The sequence below is a fragment of the Haliotis cracherodii genome, unplaced genomic scaffold (genome assembly GCF_022045235.1).
Source record: "Haliotis cracherodii isolate W230 unplaced genomic scaffold, xgHalCrac1.p SCAF_9, whole genome shotgun sequence".
Classification (NCBI taxonomy): domain Eukaryota; kingdom Metazoa; phylum Mollusca; class Gastropoda; order Lepetellida; family Haliotidae; genus Haliotis; species Haliotis cracherodii.
The window spans coordinates 7,407,638-7,430,485 of record NW_027266343.1 but is presented as its reverse complement, the minus strand read 5'-3'; positions in this window follow the sequence as shown (position 1 = coordinate 7,430,485).

The following is a 22,848-nucleotide window of genomic DNA, read 5'->3' as shown; positions in this document are numbered from 1 at the left end:
AGCCTTTGTGTGTGTGTGTGTGTGTGTGTGTGTGTGTGTGTGTGTGTGTGTGTGTGTGTGTGTGTGTCTGTGTGTGTGCGTCTCTCTGCGTGTGTGTGTGTGTGTGTGTGTGTGTGTGTGTGTGTGTGTGTGTGTGTGTGTGTGTGTCTGCATGCATGCATGCATGCATGTATGTATGCATGCATGTATGTATTCGAAAGAGTTTTCTTGGGAACAGATTAATGACTTGTATTACCCGCCATGCTATGTTTTTGTGTTTGTCTGTGTGTGTGTGTGCCGGTTTTATAGTGCTTCTTATCTGGCGTAGCAAGCGGCACTCAAATTTTGCTGAACATGTTAATTGAATGATAGTGTGAATAACCGAGTCTGGACCAGACAAACCAGTGGTTGACATCCCCAGCATCGATCTACGCAATTGGGATACTATGACATGCATCAACCAAGTCAGCGAGCCTGACCACCCTAGCTGGTTAGTCGCCGCTAGCAGGCATGGGTTGCTGATGACCAATTCTAACCCGGATTGTTGCTGGCGTGCTCGCAGGTATGTAGACACACGTAGACACAGGTGGAGGTACGTACACACTCGTAGACACAAGTAGACACACGTATACAGACATAGGCACACGTAGACACAAGTAGACTCACGTACACTCAGGTAGACACACGTAGACACAGGTGGAGGTACGTACACACGCGTAGGCACACGTAGACACACGTAGACAGACATAGGCACACGTAGACACAAGTAGACTCACGTACACTCAGGTAGACACACGTAGACACATGTAGACACACGTAGACAAATGAAGACACACGTAGACACATGTAGACAAACGTAGACACATGTAGACTAAGGTAGACACATGTAGATACACGTAGACAAATGAGGACACATGTAGACAAACGTAGACACATGTAGACTAAGGTAGACACATGTAGATACACGTAGACACATGAGGACACACGTAGACACATGTAGATACACGTAGACACATGTAGACAAACGTAGACACATGTAGACACATGTAGACAAACGTAGACACATGAAGATACACGTAGACACATGAAGACACATGTAGATACACGTAGACACACGTAGACACATGTAGACACATGTAGACACATGAAGACACATGTAGACACATGAAGACACATGTAGACACATGTAGACACATGAAGACACGTAGACACACGCAGGCACACGTAGACACACGTAGCTACACGTATAGACATGAAGACACATGTAGAAACACGTGGAAAGGTGTAGCTACACCTAGACACATGAAGACACACGTAGACACATGAAGACACACGTAGATATTTGAAGACACACGTAGACACATGAAGACACACATCGACACATGTAGACACGTAGACACATGTATACACATGTAGACACACGTAGACACGTAAAGACACATGTAGACACACGTATATACATGTAGACGTATGTAGACACGAGTAGCTACACCCAGACACATGCAGACACACAGACATATGAAGACACATGTAGACACGTAGCTACACTCAGACACAGGAAGACACACGTAGACACATGCAGACACATGTAGACACATGCAGACACGTAGCTACACATAGACATATGAAGACACACGTAGACACATGCAGACACGTAGCTAGACACAGAGAAACATGAAGACAAATGTAGACAAACGTAGACACATGCAGACACGTAGTTATAGACATGAAGACACATGTAGACACATGCAGACACACGTAGGCAAATGCAGGCACGAAGCTACACATAGACACATGAAGACACACGTAGACACATGCAGACACGTAGCTACACATAGACATATGAAGACACACGTAGACACATGCAGACACGTAGCTAGACACACGTAGACACATGAAGACACACGTAGACACATGTAGACACACTTAGACACATGCAGACACGCGTAGGCAAATGCAGACACGGAGCTACACATAGACACATGAAGACAAACGTAGACACATTTAGATACACGTAGACACATGAAGACACATGTAGATACATATAGACACATGTAGCTACACATCGACACATGTAGACACACGTAGACACACGTAGACACGTAAAGACACATGTAGACACATGTATATACATGTAGACGTATGTAGACACGAGTAGCTACACTCAGACACATGCAGACACACGTAGACATATGAAGACACACGTAGACACATGCAGACACGTAGCTACACATAGACACAGGGAGACACACGTAGACACATGCAGACACATAGCTACACAGACATGAAGACACATGTAGACACACGTAGACACATGTAGACACACGTAGACACATGCAGACACGTAGCTAGACACAGAGAAACATGAAGACACACGTAGACACATGCACACACGTAGCTAGACACAGAGAAACATGAAGACAAATGTAGACAAACGTAGACACATGCAGACACGTAGCTACACAGACATGAAGACACATGTAGACACACGTAGACACATGCAGACACCCGTAGGCAAATGCAGACACACGTAGGCAAATGCAGACACGTAGCTACACATAGACACATGAAGACACACGTAGACACATGCAGACACGTAGCTATACATACACACATGAAGACACACGTAGACACATCTAGACACACGTAGACACATGCAGACACGTAGCTACACAGACATGAAGACACATGTAGACACACGTAGACACATGTAGACACACGTAGACACATGCAGACACGCGTAGGCAAATGCAGACACGTAGCTACACATAGATACATGAAGACACACGTAGACACATGCAGACACGTAGCTACACATAGACATATTAAGACACACGTAGACACATGCAGACACGTAGCTACACATAGACACATGAAGACACACGTAGACACATGAGGACAGACTGGATTCAAATCCCGCTTCGTTCCTATCATGTTTCTAGGTTTGTCAGCACCATACCCGTGCTCGTCGGTTTCACCAAAGTGATATAATTGGAATACGGTTCAAAGCGGCGTTAAACCCAACTAACTCACTCACTCTAAAGTCAGTTCCACACCCAAATGATGGAATTGGTTTCAACATCATATAAGTTTTCGTTTGATTGAGAAATTATGAAAAGTGTTTTTCGTCATAAACACAGGCTCTTTCTCTTTGCTGTTAAAAGCTTCCTTGAGGTCAACAAAGCTATAAAACATTAGAGAGCATCGCCATGCTGTACTGACGGCGCGAGAGTGACACTTTGTGAGTGAATGCCGCCCCGAGACATGGTACGGACATCATTGGGGCTACCCGTGAAGACACCCTTATCGGGGATGCTTTTTACAGCATCGCCATCAGGGGTATATCAGTATTCGTGCATATATCACGGATAATCCTAGCGTTCAATGCGGGCACAGGAAGGTCGGTTTACTCAAACAATACACTGACAGAAATCTAGAATGTGGGCGGCGGTATGTAAATAAAAGCGTTGAATCACAACAGATAACTGACGTACTATAGTGTCAGTGAAGGCCGGATATGGGACAAATCATCAGTAGTTGTCCTTCAAACTTGAAAAGGACTTGCCGAACTATTTCTCTTTTATTAATTTAAGTGCTGCCACAAAATGGTTTGAGTATCGCCGCTTTTAACAGTCTTCAGTTATATCACGGCGTGTCAGCTGAATTCGGGAGGAAAGCCCGAAGGGATGCAGGTCTCAAATGTTTACCACTTCGGTGAATCCCACGAGCACGGGTTTGGCGCTGATAAAACCAGAAACATAATAGGGGCGAACTTGGCAATGAGACGTATCTTCACCTGACTTTAGGGGGGCACGGGTGGCCCAGTAGTCCAAGGCGCCGCGATTCGCTGTGCAGAGTTGCGTACCTTGGGCACACCAGAAACCCATGATTGTGGGTTCGAATCCCGGTTCGCCCCGATTATGTTTCTAGGTTTGTCAGCACCATACCCGTGCTTATGGGTTTCACCGCAATGGTAAACGTCTGAGACCTTCGGGCTTTCGGGCTTTCCTCCCACATAAGCTGACACGCCGCGATATAACTGGAATACTGTTAAAAGCGACGTTAAACCAAACTCACTCACTCACTCACCTGACTTTACGTGAGTTTCCCCGACGTTTAAGATCTGCGACCTGCAACCTACGACAGTAACACCGTGATATAACAGTTCAAATTCCCTCCAAATCGGCGTTAATCCCATCTCACCCTGTGACTCTATATATCCGCCTTCGGGTAATGAATATTTCTAGCTGCATAATACGTATATCCACAGGCGAGCTCTCTCGTTGTTCGGATGTGGAAAAGCACCCCTCCATATAGAAACGGGACGGTACTGCAACAAACTGGTTGAAGAACGAACCTGTTTAAACTGCCCGGATTCTGTGGAGGATGAGATGCATGTGACACTCCAGTGTCCATCTTACACCCGTTTAACAATCGATATGTTGGCACTATATTGTCAGTTTTATCCTGATTTTATTACAGCCCCTGACGGAGAAACATTTAAAACATTCCTGTCTTGCCCAAATATTATAAACGTTTGTGCCAAACCTGCAAGTATGTTTTAGTGAGTGAGTATGGCTTAACGCCGCTTTTAGCAATATTCCAGCAATACCACGGGACACCAGAAATGGGCTTCATACATTGTACCCATGTCGGGAATCGAACCCGGGTCCTCGGCGTGACGAGCGAACGCTTTAACCACTAGGCTACCCGACCGCCCCTAGTATGTTTTAGATTTTAGGAGTACGCGATAGTATGATAGTAGTATAGTATCCCGAGGGGATGGCTCAGTTATATTTTGTTGTATATGTTGTTTTTATCAGTACCTGTCTGTGTTTCTGTCTGTCTGTCTGGTTAATAATTGTAACATGCTGCTGCTGTCAGCGATTCTCGCCAATATGTATAGCAGATATTGACAAGATGATGGATCCGTAAAAGGGTCGTCTCATTCTGAATATTCACAGATCATTTGGGTCAGTGTTGTTTTACTGATATAATCAGGGTACATATTTGCTGCTGTTATTTTGTTTAAATTGTAATGCTAGTATAATCCCTTGTTATACCTTGCTTGACGTACCTTAAGTCGTACATTTATAAAAAGTATAGCCGGTTCATCGCTACCCATGAACATGTATTGAATCATGATCGTCGTCGTCATCATCATCATCAACAACAACAATTATCATCATCATCATCATCATCCTATCAATAAATACATGTATGTATCCACGTTGTGTCAGAACTGAACGATCAAAACACTGTCTACAGTTCCCTCTGTATATTTCATATATCACATTAAGTCAGTGGAATGTACGACAGGCATCTGCTGACTCCACGGTAAATAAATCGCCAGGTCCCACTATTAACAGCCAATTTGTTTCCAAAACGAATGTGTTATACCAAAGGAATTTCGGAATAAAAACGGGATTACAATGTACACACTAGACAAAGGTGTGGACGCGCTAGGCCTTCCATAGAAATACTAGTTCCACCAAATTTTACAACTTCATAATCGAAAAAATTGAGGGCAGTTACTATGATAACTTACACAGAAAACGACACCAGCTGCGAAAATCAATTTACGAACGTTATCAATATAACTAGGGCAGGTGTATGTGTCAGAGCTATTGTAAATTGTTATTCAGTGACATGTGAGTTGATATCCAATAAGGACCACAAACGACAGTTATTTCTCGCCACAGATGCACCAGGTAGATAATTAAGCACCTCTTTCTATATATTTCTGTATAAAATAGCAAATTGGTTTACTACCATTAGTCAGATGTCCCTCTAGCTACCTGCCCCATTAGTTATGATCAGACACTGGAGTAGGGAGAGACAAGGCCAACACCCATACCTGAATGAGACCGTCCCAAACTGGACTCGATGGAATAATCAGACAGGTTGGGAATTAACAATACATAATCCCAGCTAAGCATCAGGTCAATGAATTAGGCCATGTTTTTGTAAAGAAAACATTTGTTTGTTCAACTCGTACTCTGTTCAAAGTTATTGATCTTTTTACTCACAGGTAATAACTTTTAACAAAGGCTTGGATCTCTGTGCAATGTGTTGGGTTTTTTAGCAAAACATCCAATTTGAGAATCATTTAATCTGTTTCCTTTCATGTTTTTAATCTCTCTGCTCAGGTAAATAGTCATTACACAGGTTTAATTATTATAACCTATTAAATTGCATTATTATTATTATTATCATCATCATCAATCATCATTTTTATTTTATTTTATTTTATTTTATTTTATTTTATTTTATTTTATTTTATTTTATTTTATTTTATTTTATTATTATCATCATCATCATTCTTCTTCTTCTTCTTCTTCTTCTTCTTCTTCTTCTTCTTCTTCTTATTATTATTATTGTTGTTGTTATTGTTATTACAGGTAACATGAGATTATTCAGTCATACAGTTTGTGGTTATAAGCTGTCTGACTGATGGGACATCTGAATCGGAGGCAAATTATATGAAATCGTGTGGTTTTCTTGTGAAACACATGCTATCAGATAACAGGGGGCACGTGTGGCCCAGTCGTCTAGGGGCGCCGCAATTCGCTGTGCTTATGTTTCTAGGTTTGTCAGCACCATACCCGTGCTCGTGGGTTTCACCAAAGAGTCAAACATCTGAGACCTGCATCACTTCGGGCTTTCCTCCCACATTAGGGGGAACGGGTGCCCCTGGCGTCTAAGGCGCCGCAATTCGCTGTGCAAAGTTGCGTTCCTTGGTCACGCGAGAAACCTATGATTGTGGGTTCGAATCTCGGTTCGCCCCCATTATGTTTCTAGGTTTGTCAGCACCATACCCGTGCTCGTGGGTTTCACCGAAGTGGTAAACGTCTAAGACCTGCATCACTTCGGGCTTTCCTCCCACATTAAGCTGACACGCCGTGATATAACTGGAATACTGTTAAAAGCGGCGTTAAACCCAACTCACTCACTCACTCAGTCACTCACTATCAGATAACAGAGTGCCATACATACATTAAAACACAGAGACAGAAATCAGTTATCTAAAGTCGTGATTTGTGATTGTTCCATAGCAGTAGCTACTTGACAACCCTTAAAATTGTCTTACATCAAGCATGGGTTGCTGAAGACCAATCCTAACCCGGGTCTTCACGGGTTTTAGACATTTTATAAAATTAATAAAATATTGATATTTTCAAAATGTTTAGATGGACGTTGGGAATATATTCAGATAGTGGAATGGTACTTAACGTTTTATTTCCTGGTGTATGGTTTACATTAAATTTGTTTCTTTATGTCGCGTTACATATACAAATAAGTGCTTAATTACCCGAATCACATTAATCCTTAATTTAAAACGGATTTTTGAAAATATTTAGTTTCATATTTTGAAACAAGTGTGCAGTCATATTCACCATTATTATATTTTTTCAAAGCAATTGGGAGATTAAGGTTTCCCATAGAAGACGGGGGTAGCTTTGGTACCCCAGCAAATTATTTGTCACCAACATATATTAATAACGGATTTAATTATCGTTGGTGAGGATGGTGAGATTTAACCGGCGCTCAATCATCACTCTCTCCATCCAACTTATATAAGTAATTCGATGAATTTATACATACGTAGATGGTATCGATTAATCGGGGAGGTAATTAATTCCTCGAAAATTACATACCAGTTTGTCAGTGTTGTGATAAAAGATTATGTCATAAGTATTGCATAATATATTACCACCCTTCAGAGTGATATCATCTGATGGTGTATCGACCCTGCCCTGGTTCTAATACTCTGCAAATGATGTGGAGCCTAGCAACAAAGCTAAATTGAATAGCAACGGAAATCAAGAGACGGTGGACATTGATCAGGGAGTAATCATTGCAGCAAAACCATGTATGTGCATTACATGTGATCGATTGTCGCCCAGACCTGAAACACGGATTTCTCCCCGTGGTGTCAAGGTGTGGCCAAGGGATCAGCTGCTGAAGCGGACCTCGGCGTTATGAGATAACAGCCCCTGTACATTTAGTTGACTTTTACCCGTGACTGAAACATGGAATACGATGAACAAGTACGGGGATCACGGCGTTCGGTGAGTTGAACATTACTGATGTTGATACGGTGAAGTATGTGTTAATGATACAGACTTTGCCATGGGCTTTTAATCGATGTATGCATTGTATTTCATTCGGTGTTTAGTTCATTTGCTATACACATGCAGTTTGTTGCTGAACTTGAATATTTACTGGACATTTAACGTTAGCTAACGTCATATTTCCATTGTGTTCCAACATAAGTTTCTCGATTAAAATCTAAAATGATTGAGGATATACTGTTTATTTGTTGTAATGAACAAAACATAGAGTAAACTACGTTTATAACGAACTGACCGATATAACGAACTTATGTTTTAGTCCCGGCCATTTGTTGCATATATGCTGTATACTCGTATACGCTTATAACGAACTACGGTTACCACGAAATAAAATTAGTGGTCCCTTTGAGTTCGTTAAAACCGTAGTTTACTGTTGTAGACACAGAAGCAAACGCGCCCTTTCAAAGAGAGTGTATTCAAGTTTAAATAAATTAAGTTAGGAATATGCGTAAATCATATTAAGCACAAAATGTGAATTTGCTTTGTATTACAATGCTATCTTGAAATACGCATTATGCAACATGACCCGTTTTCCTTGTTTGAGGAACGTATTAGTAACGGATACCCAATGGAGATCCGGGGAGGCAATGCTCCCCGACGCGCTATTAGTGAGTGAGTGAGTTGGGTTTAACGCCGCTTTTAACAGTATTCCAGTTATATCACGGCGTGTCAGTTTAATGTGGGAGGAAAGCCCGAAGTGATGCAGGTCTCAGATGTTTGACTCTTTGGTGAAACCCACGAGCACGGGTATGGTGCTGACAAACCTAGAAACATAATCAATTCGAACCCACGATCATAGGTTTCTGGCGTGCCCAAGGGACGCAACTCTGCTCACCGAATAGTGGCGCCTTAGACGGTTTATGTTAGGATTATGGGTAAATTGTATTAGTACAAAACAGAAATTTACTTAAGTCTATTACGTGTCAAGAGGCGACTGAGGGAGATCGGATAGTCAGGCTCGGTGATTTGGAAGAAAGCGATGCTCATACTATCAACCACTGGTTTGTCTGGCCTAAACTGGACTATACCTGGCATCCTGTTGACTGTATCAAACGTTATAATGACGTTCATAAGAACCCCGTTCTGTGGAAGATAAACACGATTCAATAAACACAAACAATCGACATAAACTACCGGGCAAAAGAAAGTATCCACTTGAAAATTCACACTTCACTCTGGTCAGTACTGTTTTCTGTGAAATGGCGATCCCCGTGTTCCATGAGATGGCTTGTGCGCGTCACCTGTTGTAAGATACTCTTTGATATGATATGTGTAATATTGACTATCATTCCCGTATCGAATACATTATCATATCGAATAACCGATCTTGTTTGTTTCATTGTTAACCACAACCAAACATGAGAGTATACTTTCTTTTGTCCGGCTGTGTATTACCTATTTGAGTTGCAAGACCTATGAGGTAACATTTAGACATTTTCACAATTTACGATCCTCAAACATGATTGGTTAGTTGAAGTAATATGACGTCATACTGGTACAGTGTTGTGTGTAAAAGAAATACGTTTTTCTATATGCATGACGTCGAGAAACGTCACAAAAACAATATACTCATTGAATGGATTTTATAGTGTTTTTAAACATATTTGCTTCTAATAATGGATATTATATATTTTCATATAATGAAAAATGTTAACGATCTGATCCAATAAACTGCGTATCACGATCCGATAAATGTCGATAAAAATGAGCTCACCTGACAAGAACTACTTTCAATAGAAGTTTTGAGAGTATCCCTTTGTTCCGTGAAACTCTTCAGCTGTTATGTTTTTTTGCGCAGACCCCCAGGCAACAATTACATGATAGTTTGTAAAACAAATTTTTCTCTACTTCATGACAAAGTCTGAAAGTATGATGACGAGTTGGTATGGACAAAAAAATAACTTTCACGCGAATTAAGACGAATTGTTGCTTTAGGATTTCTATAAATGTTGCGACCCGTGAAGATCCGGGGTGGAAAAGGCCTTCAGCAACCCATGCTTGTCGTAAAAGGTGATCATGCTTGTCGTAAGGGGCGACTAACGGGATCGGGTGATCAGGCTCGCTGACTTGAGTGATGCATGTCATCGATGCCAATTGCGTGGATCGATGCTCATGATCTCAGTCACTGGATTGTCTGGTCCAGACTCGATTATTTACAGACCGCCGTCATATAGCTGGAATATTGCTGAGTGCGGCGTTAAACAACAAATCAATCAACCAATGCAGCAAACGGATTTTTGTAGTAAGATGTTATCTGATGTTCACAACAGGTTTAGATAGGGGTTTCCAGTGTGGGTGTTTCTGTAGACAAACGTGCTTCTCAATCATTTGGCACTTTTTGATAAATTGGCCAGGTCACTCAAACGTATTCATACGCGGCTTCAGGAGATAATCATCGCGTAAAGATACATCTTAATCATGGACTATTTTGAGAATGACCTTATTTGATCAAGAGATTATTACCCCCACGTGTTTCCGTATCGTAAACATCACGTGTTAGGAATACATAATATACCACTCAGCCTTTGGTAGGGATACTGAGATCATTCATACTGTTACAGAAACTTAAGGGATTATTATATAAATTACTTATTTTTTGTAATGATGTCTTACAAGTTTCGGCTGACCTGTCCATCTTTGGGACCCTGTGTGAGTAGGGTACACATATCTATTGTGAGTTTTAATCTTCATGAAATTTCTGTTTTTGTATTGATAAGATTTCTATTTTCGTATATTGATATCATTTCACTTTTATCTGTGGCTGATCTTTATATACACGCTCGAGTAGCTGTCCATCTCAGAAATAGAGTTAGTTTGGGCTCCGCTAAATGAAAAAGAGTAAGTTTCAACGTCTCCAAACGAACAGAGTATCACTACCAAACTATACGGAAACATACTCGGGTAATAATTTCTATAAATAAACTACCCACATGTTACAATTACAGTTCGGGGGGTGGGGGTGGTGGTATGACGTAAATCCCAAGCCTTTAACCGCCGTTAATCCGTATTCCCTGACAGCTCATTCTCTGCCTAATTCATTGAAACTCAGTTCTCCCTCAGTTCATCGCTTATGCTCGGACTAACAGCAAGCATTCAGAAGGGAGATATAACCGTAAACTCCCTAAGTCTTCGTAGCTCTGTGATTATCCTATAATTACTTAATGGTTGGAACAAGCAGGATATTTGTATTGACGGATAATAAGCCGTGCACTCAGCGTTCAGCAAGATATTGACTACCACCTTAATATCCCGAGCAAGTTGCACAACGTATTAGTTCCTGTGATTTTCGGTATGTCGGTGTGTGTGTCTTCTCGGTAATTTCGTGCAATGGAAGAGATAGAATAAGGTTTGTTTGTTTAACGCCGCACTCAACAATAACCCCGTTATATGACGGCGGTCTGTAAACACGGCCTGTAATCGAGTCTAGGCCAGACAATCCAGTGATTGACATCGATCTACACAGTTAGGATACGACAACATACATCAACCAAGTCAGCGAGCCTGACCATACGATCCCGTTAGTCGCCTTTTATGACAAGCATAGTCGCCTCTTACGGCAAGCATGGGGAGACTTATTCTACCCCGGATCTTCCAGGGGTTATTCGAGGAATTACGTAATTATTAAAGGAATCTATATCAAAATCGTATGGGCGCGTTACGGAGAAACGGTGACCGCAGCGAACTCCAGTGAACTCACCCAACATGGAAGTCAATTCTCTAATATATGGAGGCACGGGTGGCCGGCCCAGTCGTCTAAGGCGCCTCAATTCGTTATGCAGAGTTGCTTCCATTTGGCACGCCAGAAGCCTATAATAGTGGAGTCGAATCCCGTTTCGCTCCGATTATGTTTCTAGATTTGTCAGCACCATACCCGTTATCGTGGGTTTCACCGAAGTGGTAAACGTCTGAGTCCTGCATCACTTCGGGCTTTCCTCCCACATAAAGCTGACACGCCGTGATATAACTAGAATACTGTTAAAAGCGGCCTTAAACCCAACTTAATATCGGATAGTTATGAGTTGGGATTTAATGGATGTGAGACAGTGTATACAAGGGAGTGAGTGTGTGTGTGTGTGTGTGTGTGTGTGTGTGTGTGTGTGTGTGTGTGTGTGTGTGTGTGTGTGTGTGTGTGTGTGTGTGTGTGTGTGTTCGAAGGAGTTTTCTTGGGAACAGATTCATGACCAGTATTACCCGCCATGCTATCACAGCGCAAAGACTCCCGGGCATATGTCTATGTTAGAGGTTAACACTCTTGGCCATAGTGACGTATCGCTATGCGTACACAACACCCGAAGACGTCATGAATAATGACGTACGCAAATAAATGACACCAGAGGCGTTTATTAAAAAAATTTCACTTTCATAATATAAAAAACCGAAGTATTTCTTTATGAGAATATGAAATAACAATAGCCCATGGGATACAATCGATTGATTGCGACGCCTTAAGCGACTGGGTCACCCGTGCCCCCATCACAGTTACAGTCCCGACGAGTAGCCTGGTGGTTAAAGCGTTCGCTCGTGTGTGTGTGTGTGTGTGTGTGTGTGTGTGTGTGTGTGTGTGTGTGCAGGTATCCGGCAACCTATGATTGATTACGCGTCACTTACCCCGCGGGGGTAGGAATTTGTTCGTAATATCAATCACTAGTTTGTCGAGTCCAGACTGGATTATTTACAAGCTGAAGTAAAGTTGGAATATGGCACAGCGCGATGTCAAACAAAAGACAAACGAAAATTTTAATGTACAATAGGAGTATGACATTTAATGCTCGGGGATTGATTTTGTATAGCAAACTCAACATTTGCGATCAACAAAGGGACGTCTTAAATAAAGTGGATATGCGTGTTGTATGGTTATAGACGACACCTGTGCCTGCACGCCAAGCCCACTTACAAACAAAACGAATTAAAAGCACAAATATTTGACACAGACATATGTAGAAGAGAAACCACTTGCCCTTGGGTTTCTTGAGATTGTAAACCCTGGCGGGAGGGAACGTCCCGAGGCGAGCGTAGGCCCCCAAGGTATTTTCCCGAAGTGGTTTATCCATATTTTAAAGCGACTCGTCGCATCGGTAATAAAAAAACATCGATATACCTTATAGTGAAACAATACAGTTTGTCGCGGTATAAAATGAATTCGAAAAGCGTGCAAGAAAAAAACACGTGCAGCATGGACAAACTGGATTAATGACATGTAAAATTGAACACCTTTTCCACCTGCTCCGGTGGCTTAGTGGGAAGACAGTGGCTTACAAAACTAAACACAATATGTGAGCTTGCAGGTTCGATTCCCGTCATTCATAATGAAAACTTTCATTTCTTGTCTTCGATTTTAGAACATTGGACGTTTGAAACACCATGTACAAATTTACAAGAATAGAAGTATAAGTAACTCCTCATATGAGGGTTTACAATCATTGTAAACCAGACTGCAAGGGATTACGTATACATTTGAATAAATGCCCTCTAGGGGGGAATTCAACCATTTAAAAAACCATCACGGGGTTACGCAAATACGCAGAAGGTTTATAAATATCCATATTACAAGCGTGCATAATGCGCCGTCCGTAGAGCCTGTCCCGGGTAGAGCGAGGGACGGGTTGTTTGTTTAACACTGGAATACTTGCTCCAGTATTTTAGGACAAAGGCATTCGTCACCACTCGCCCCTTTCCTTAACCTGCAAGAAGACTCGTCCCCCTATAGATGAACGTTATGTGCGAAAATACGACAAACCAATCAGAATACGCGTATGATTTCAAGTTCTTCGTCAAAGAATCCCTCAGAAATAATTTCTGTTTTTACATATGTCTTGCATCTAAAAATATACCCAAGACACAGTTAAATGTCTTCAATCGTACTGTATAATTCCGCATGTCCCGATGTGCTTTAAATTGCATCTGAAATATATATAATATATTGGGAAATATATGTGAGCCATCGCGCAACGAGTTGACAATTGTTTTAGGTATGCCCCTTTGCGCTAAGACGGAACCCGGTTGCAAAATGGCCACGAGAGGGGCACGAGTCGCTATTCGGCTTGTCCCGGAATAACACGAGTTGGTCACGAATGGGACAAAGGAGGCACTTTTTTTTTGACTGTGCAAACTTTGTTAAGAGCGCTATTCCCCGGAGTTACTGTCCTGCCATTGCAAACTTTAGATGGGGTATTGAACCTTAGAGAACCGAAACAGGCAGATGTATTAACCTAACGTTTGAAAACAGAGTGTGCTTAAACTGTAATTATCATAAAAATAAATTATTGAAGATGAAAAAAAATGTTTTCTTCCAATGTCCATTATACGATGATCTAAGATCTACATTATTTAAAGTATAACGGCTAAAATGTCCAACTTTTTAAACCTGTCTAACAATGAGAAATTGTGTGTCCTTTTTTAGACATGAGGTATATTTCACTGCCAAAACCTGCTATTAAATATTACGACGCAGAAGGCTATTGTTATATGGATAAAACATTTTTATCTGTATATATCATTTAGTTTTGTATCGTCTCTAATCTTATATGAGTGGCGCTGTATTATTATTTAATGTAAAAACTCCTATTGTGTGTGCATGTTTCTGTCTGTCTGTCCGTACGTCTGTCCGTACGTCTGTCTGTCTGTCTGTCTGTCTGTCTGTCTGTCCGTCTGTCTGTACGTCTGTCCGTCTGTCTGTCCGTCTGTAAGTCTGTCTGTACGTCTGTCCGTCTGTCTGTACGTCTGTCTGTCTGTACGTCTGTCTGTCTGTAGGAATACGTAGACTGTAAAGAGAGACACACGTTCATGTTGGGTTTGCACTGTTGACTTTGTCTCGTTCATGTTGATGATATACTCGCAAGTATTATCTAACGTTGGCCCTCTCACAAACATTAAAATTTTGGCTTCCGATATACATGAGCTATCGTTAGCTGAAACGAAATGGGCTTTCTTATGATTACCCCATGCCCGAGTAGGGCACATGCTTGATGTAAGAGACGTCTAATGAGGATTGGGTGGCTACAACGTGGGTCCGGGCTGGCTGTTTGCCGTCATGCCTGCACATTGTGGATCGATGTTCATGCTATTAACCGCCTGTTTTCCTGACCAAGACAATATTAAGTTCACTAACTCGCGAAAAAGGATGGTCAGTATACTGACGGTAAAAAAATGAAAATATCCCAAGATCAAATTATTTAATTAGTTGTGGTCCTACCACGTGATTTCACATGTACTGTTTGTATATAAGCATCAAATGTATTAACAGTTAAACAAAATTGAATGTTCCTTTAAGTATATTTACTCAGTACAGGCGTAAAATACAGACAAATACAGCCTTACAGTCCCAATCCCTTTTCCACTTTCTGTTATTTACTTTCTTCATATATCGTGACAAATGTTGAGAATATTGCAATGGAATCGCAGTTGATTGAGTGGAGAAGTCCCTTCTATATTGTGGGTAGTCAAGATTATATAAAAAAAATAATACCAGTATATCATATTACAAAGGCTTGTTTGTTTGAATTGACGTACGGGATCAATGCTGTAGTCGGGTAAATCCGCCATCCGGAAGTGTATGAAGCGGCTTGAGAATCATCTTACACAACTGATTGCATTGGAGAATTTTCGTCTAACTTTGGCTAGCATTAGGAGGACTTGTAATTACTAGTTTCGCCTGTTCGCGTGGCTATCATATTATTCTGCTGAGAGTCATTGGATAAAATAACTGCTGCGCAGTATAAAAACATATTTATCTTATTTTTGTTCACCACGAAAGGGGCATTTTCAGAACCCAACGCAATGTAACAATAAGCTAAGGGATTGGTCGGTATGCGGTTTAAAGTGAAGTCATGCATAACCACCAGCCCTTCGTTCCGTGAGGTGTTATGAAGGTAATGGAATAAAGCCGACCGCATCCGGTGAGGTGAGGTGAAATAGGGTTTAACGTCGCGTCCAAGATTATTGCACTTATATAGCGACGTGCATGTACGTGTGTGTGTGGTTGATTGTACTAGTCCGGACTGATGCCGATTTATAGAGCTAGCTCACTGAGATACCATGACGCAGTTTAACATGTACACTCCATTCAGACACAGTATACTGACTCCGAGCCGACCAGTCCTTGTTTTAGCCCCTTAATGTCGAGCGCCAGACAGGGTAACAACAAATACAATCTTTTAACGTCTTTTGGTATGACGCTGCCGGGGATCGAACCCCGGACCTTCCGTTCTCCGGGCGGACGCTCTACCACTAGACCACGGAGGCGGTCGAATGCATCTTAATTCCTTGACGATGTTTTAAATAACAGTAAATACCCACTCATGTGCTAGTGTAGCAGCTTAGTGCATGTCCTTTTAGATGCAACAACACACACTACGGGGTTGAGGTCTTCATTGCAGATGCCAAAGATCAAGAATCTGAGATATCAGACACCCTGAAACACATAATTACATAATAAATAAGTAAAACATCATCATTAATGCTAGATACAAAGCATAGGTATTACAGAAGTATTACATATATCAGTCATCCATTAAACACTAGATAGACTGAACCTTAAACATATACAGTAATATACATGATCCGCCAGACCGACATTCTAGGGAGATAACTCTTTGACTTCCGTTTGACAATAATATATACACAATAACGCTTACACATTCTCTATAAACATATACAATACAAGACAGAAATGAATGATATTATAATATTACATTAAATGTGGTCATAACATTTACATTACATCTTTAGTATTAGACAAATATAAATAATGCATACCCTGTGGACGATACAAGGGTGTGTATCCCCACTGCCACACGTATGGCAACACCATAGATGATCTGAATAAATAATACACAAACTAAAACGCTATTTAACATTAATTCTACCATGAATTTGGAATTTACTCGATTTTGATTGGTCAATCAGAGGCTATTAAATCACAATAAACCCCCTCTGATTGAAACAGCTGGTTTGGCGGCCGCATCACCGCGGAAGCTAATATTCATAGAATAGTACTATTTTCAGTCATTGTCGGTAGGCATATTTAAATAACTATATATACAATTACAGGTTACAAAATGCACAGATGCGGTTACTACAATATTCAAAGGATGTGTGGCAATACATTTCGTGCAGAAAAACACGACAGAAATCAACAATGATTCGCATGTATCACCTCTGAATCTGTACCTTATAAGGCTTTTTAAAACATTCTTGAAGTAAAACACTTTTACACATATTTAATTGAAGTGATAGAATATATTCTAGTGATAAAGTATAGTTGTTTAGCTTATCCTTGAATAATTAGACATAATCAACATTTATATTAGATTACATACATTTAATTCACTTAATATAACACTTTAAACAATCTGTATTATTTCAATACAACACAATATAGATATTATAACCATTTAACTCACCTGATTTAAGATAATGTCTTCATGTGTGTGTGTGTGTGTCCGGTTGTTGGTTGTTGGTTGGTTAACGCCGCACTCATTCATATTCCAGCTATATGCCGGCGGTCTGTAAATAATCGCGTATGGGCCAGACAATTCAGTGATTAACATCATGGGCGCTGATCCCCGCAATCGATATAAGATGACATGCATCAAATAAGTCAGCGAGCCTGACTACCCGATCCCGTTAGCCGCATCTTACGACAAGAATATTCTACCCGGGATCTTCACGGGACTATTCCAATATGGAGCGACGTTTCGATGTAGGTTCTAACACAGTTATCAAGCAAGTGATCTCTTATCTAATGTTAGAATCTACACCGAAACGACTATGAGACAGTCTAGGTTGGTGCTGACAAACCTGGAAGCATAAGATGGTCGAATCTGTGCTTCTTGTTTCCGGCACAGCTGTTCTCGACTGGGTCGCCTTATCCCCGTGTTATAAAACAACCGCCGAGACATTCTGTCGTCTTACAGCACAATACTGCTTCCATTACAAACGTGCATAATCATTAGCCATCATAAGGGGCTTGTTTCATCAACAGTGATCATCGACTGAATTCTATTTATGTTGGGTGGGGCCGTTTAGAACAACACCATTGTTCCACGAAGGCCGCTTAGGAATTATGTAATGTTAATTTTGTAAAAGCCTTTTTAATATATATAATTAGTCATGTGTCAAGTAACCCGTCTCAAGTACAGGAAATATGATTCTTCTCTCTCTCTCTCTCTCTCTCTCTCTCTCTCTCTCTCTCTCTCTCTCTCTCTCTCTCTTGGGGCGGTTGCTTGTCGTACGAGGCGTCTTAGTGGATCGGGTGGTCAAGCTCTGTTCCTATGTTTGATAACGTGTCATGATATCAGTCATTGGCTTCTCTGGTTCAGACTCGAGTGTCACAGGCCGCCATGAAGCTGGACTATTGCGGAGTGTGGCGTTAAACAAGAAATACACTGAATAGGCATTGCGCTGTATGGTGAAATCTAATGTAGCCATACAATGTAGCTTAGTAAGCTCCTGGTATGCCATGATGTCGTTATTGATGTGGGGACATGACCGAGATATTCCTCAGGTATCAAAAGACTGTTTGTGCTTGTGATGAAATTGCGAATCGACACAAAGAACACGTAACAAGCACACGTGTGTTTGTCAAATAGAAAAGCTTTTGGGAACATTGTTTATGACCCAGCCTTTTGTAAGGGGGCGGTCGGGTAGTCTAGTGGTTTAAGCGTTCGCTCGTCACGCCGAAGACCCGGGTTCGATTCCCGACATGGGTACAATGTGTGAAGCCCATTTCTGGTGTCCCCAGCCGTGATGTTGCTGGAATATTGATAAAAGCGGCGTAAAACCATATCTCTCTCTCTCTCTCTCTCTCTCTCTCTCTCTCTCTCTCTCTCCCTCTCTCTCTCTCTCTCTCTCTCTCTCTCTCTCTCTCCCTCATGTCAAACGCAAGCTCCATACAAATCATTCAAAAATATTTGTACGACGGGGAATGTGAGGACGCGTGTTAAAAATAATTTCTTTTCTGTTTTGATGAATTGAAAATATGCACTGCGGCACGTATCCACAGTTGTTTAGAAACGGGAAGTAAGAACTCCTAACACAGAGGTGTGGCTTATACAGATCTAGTAATTGCCTGTGATTTAGAGTGGGTTGTATTGTGAAATCAGTCATCCGGTGTATCAGATGCGTCTCAGTTAGAACACGGTAATTACGTACACTATATTTCGAATCTACACAATGTACTCTGGGAAAATACACGTAGTCCCGATCAAAGACGCTGGTACAAGGGTGAGGCTTTGTAAGTGGGTTGTACATTTGAGATGCATCCTAGGTTAAATAAGTGTTTAAGTCCGCCTAACCATTTTCGGGAATAAACATTGAATAAATGGAATACAAAATGAAAACAAAAATATCAACAAAAACAATTATTTTATAAGCGGAACAGAAGTAAGAATAAAAGTATTGACATATTACACAACATGGTGAGATTATTAAGAAAGAGAAATTATAAGCAGAGTGAAAATGTTAACACTGTGAGGTTATTAACCACAATGTTATGGTATAAACAACAACAACAACAGTAAAGATATAAGTGAATGTAAACAACAAAAGGATGAAGGAAAGTACGAGATGGTAATATAAACCAGTGAGGTGAGGTGAGGTGAGGTGAGGTGAGGTGAGGTGAAATGGGGTTTAACGTCGCGTCCAAGATTATTGCATTAATATAGCGACGTGCATGTACCTGTGTGTGGCTGCTTGTACTAGTCCGGACTGATGCCGATTTATAGTGCTAGCCCACTGAGATACCATGTCGCAGTTTTACATGAATACCCCACTCAGACACAGTATACTGACTCCGAGCCGACCAGTCCTTGTTTTAGCCCTTAATGCCGAGTCAGACAGGGTAAGAACAAGTACCATCTTTCAACGTCTTTTGGTATGACGCGGCCGTGGATCGAACCCCGGACCTTCCGCTCTCCCGGTGGACGCTCTACCACTAGACCACGGAGGCGGCCGGTAATATAAACAACACAGAAATATATATACCAACGTGGTAATAGAAACAACAAAGTGACAACAAGAACATGATATGTTTAATGATGAGCAATCAGGAGAGGTTACCTCTGCACCAGGAGAGTTTTTTGGTTTGTTTGTTGTTTAACGCTGCACTCAGCAATATTCCAGCTGTATGACGGCGGTCTGTAAATAAAAGAGTTTGGACCAGACAATCCAATGATTGATATCATTAGCTTCGATCCACGCAATTGGGATACGATGACATGCATCAACCAAGTCTGGCCACCCGATCCTGTTAGTCGCCTTTTACGACAAGCATAGTCTCCTTTTACACCAAGCATGGGCTGCTGAAGACCTATTCTACCCCAGATCTTCACGGGTCGCACCAGGACAGTACATGTTGCACAACACCGCTCAACACGCTACATAGCGTGACTTGTACAGGATTAGAAAAACCTATCTCAGGAATTTCCGGAAGATAAAATATGTATCCATGCAAGTCTAATACAAGCGACACGAAACCATGATTAATTAATCACGCCATCTTCTCCTATTAATCAAAGCCGCATCTGCCATGCAGATGAAACCTCGTTAATCCGGACGGTAATCCTATCCGGATTATCGAATTTTGTGTATGGAGTAGACGTTCCCACCTGTAACAGTCCGTTGGGAGAGGTTTCCGGACTGAAGGGGTTCGTACGAACGAGTTTTTTCCAGCTCGAAATGATAATCATCATTGACATTTATGTCTTTTCTTGTCATTAATTATTTATTTCATAAATCATTGATGCAGTGAGCATGAACATTGAAAACTCGGGGGACGATCATTCCATGTCCTCAGAGGCCCCAGATGTAAAACTGAGAAAAATCTAGTCCCGAGAAAGCATGAAACAAATATTCTCCACCACCCCCACCACCCCAAAAAATAAATAATAAATAATAAAAAATAAACAATTAGAATAAAATATTAACTTTAAAAAATATTTTAAACTAAAAACAATCAACAACAAAAAAAATAAATAATTTCCTTCACTGGAGATAATAATGGATGTTGTTTTGAAAAATAATGTGTTGTAACGTGTAACGTTTCGTGGTGTTTGTAATTTTGGGGTCAGATCCTATTTACCCAAAAAAAAAAAATAATAATCTCTTTTCCCCGGCAGTTTGTTTACGTATGCAAATGAGGAAAAATCGTTTTCATAAAGCAATTACATAATACAACCGTGCTACCATAAAAATGTATAATGTTATATGAGGTAGAGTACTTATTATGGGGCTTAACTGTTACATAACAGGTCATGCTGACCTCTCCCTGTGCATAACATAACGAAGCTACATGTACGCTACATGTGTAACCTGCCGGCCGCGAGCGTTAACGTTCACAGATACCAATAACTTGTCATAAAGTGCTCTATTTCTGTTAGCGACCGTGATGTTATCTGGCCAAGTGGCTGTAGTCTGTCTCAAGTAAAGCGACGCACCAGGGATGGTTTTTACAACCTTATATTGTTAACGCTAGCTCTCGTCATGGAGGAGCCGGGATGCACTGGTTGCAAGTTCGGATCTCGACAGCATCAATCTGATTCAATGCCTGGATGGGTGGAGCACTGGTTTTGTAATGAGGTTAGTAGATATGAAATAGGGGTTGATCATATTGAATATATTATACTTGGTGTAGGGGAATCATTATCAACTTGACACATTTTCAATACAGTAAACTACGTTTATAACGAACACGCTTATAACGAACTGACCGATAGAACGAACTTATTTTTTAGTCCCGGCCATTTGTTGCATATATGCTGTATATATGCTTATAACGAACTACGGTTATTACGAGCTAAGATTGTTGGTCCCTTTGAGTTCGTCATAACCGTAGTTTACTGTATAATGTTTGCTGTTACCTTGGTTGTATCGTCTTTATGTTTCCGTATGTTGATACACAGATTTGCTAGCGTAAGTGACGTCGCAGTAAATGGTATTGTACTTATATCCAACGCGTATCGACGAGCATAGACGAGTCTGGATTACGCAATCCAGTAGTTGATGCACAACGACCTACGCTGATTATTTATTCATTTATTTTATATTTATTTATTATTTTGTATTGGGGGGTGGAGGGAGCGGGGGTGGGGATTTGCCACATACAACGTGCCATTTAAAACTCTAGACGCGCTTAAGGTTTTCGTGATTAAGAATTCCTTTCTGGTGTTCCCCGCCGCGAAATTGCTGCACTATCTTTTAAGCGGCGTAAAATCATACTCACTCGCTCATTATCCTTTCTTGGATTTAAGGTAAAGAACAGGTCTAATAGTATTAATGTGTAAAGAAAAGGCCTAATAGTATTAATGTGTAAAGAAAAGGCCTATTAGTATTAATGTGTAGAGTACTTTTCTCTGTCACCTTCTGACATAAAACATGTTTATCGGTAAAACACCGATTAACTGTTAATACCCTGGCATGCTCCGTGGGTTACGAAGTGCAATACTCCTTAACAAATAACGTTTGGATATCTCAACGTTTAATAGGATGAATGATTTATTAAAATATTTTGTAGAACTTTCAAATATATATTTTTGTTTAAACTAACATTCTGGAAATCGCTCCTTTGTGAGGATCTTTTAGGAAGTCGCTTCGCATTTTCTATATACCGTATTCGACGTACTACGCGCCCAGGGCGCTCTCAAAATTAGAAATAGGGGGCTCTTATTAGAATATAATTTTGGTGAGAGAAAAAACAGAGTTGGAAGATTGTAAATTTTGTGGTTTATGCTGACAGCCT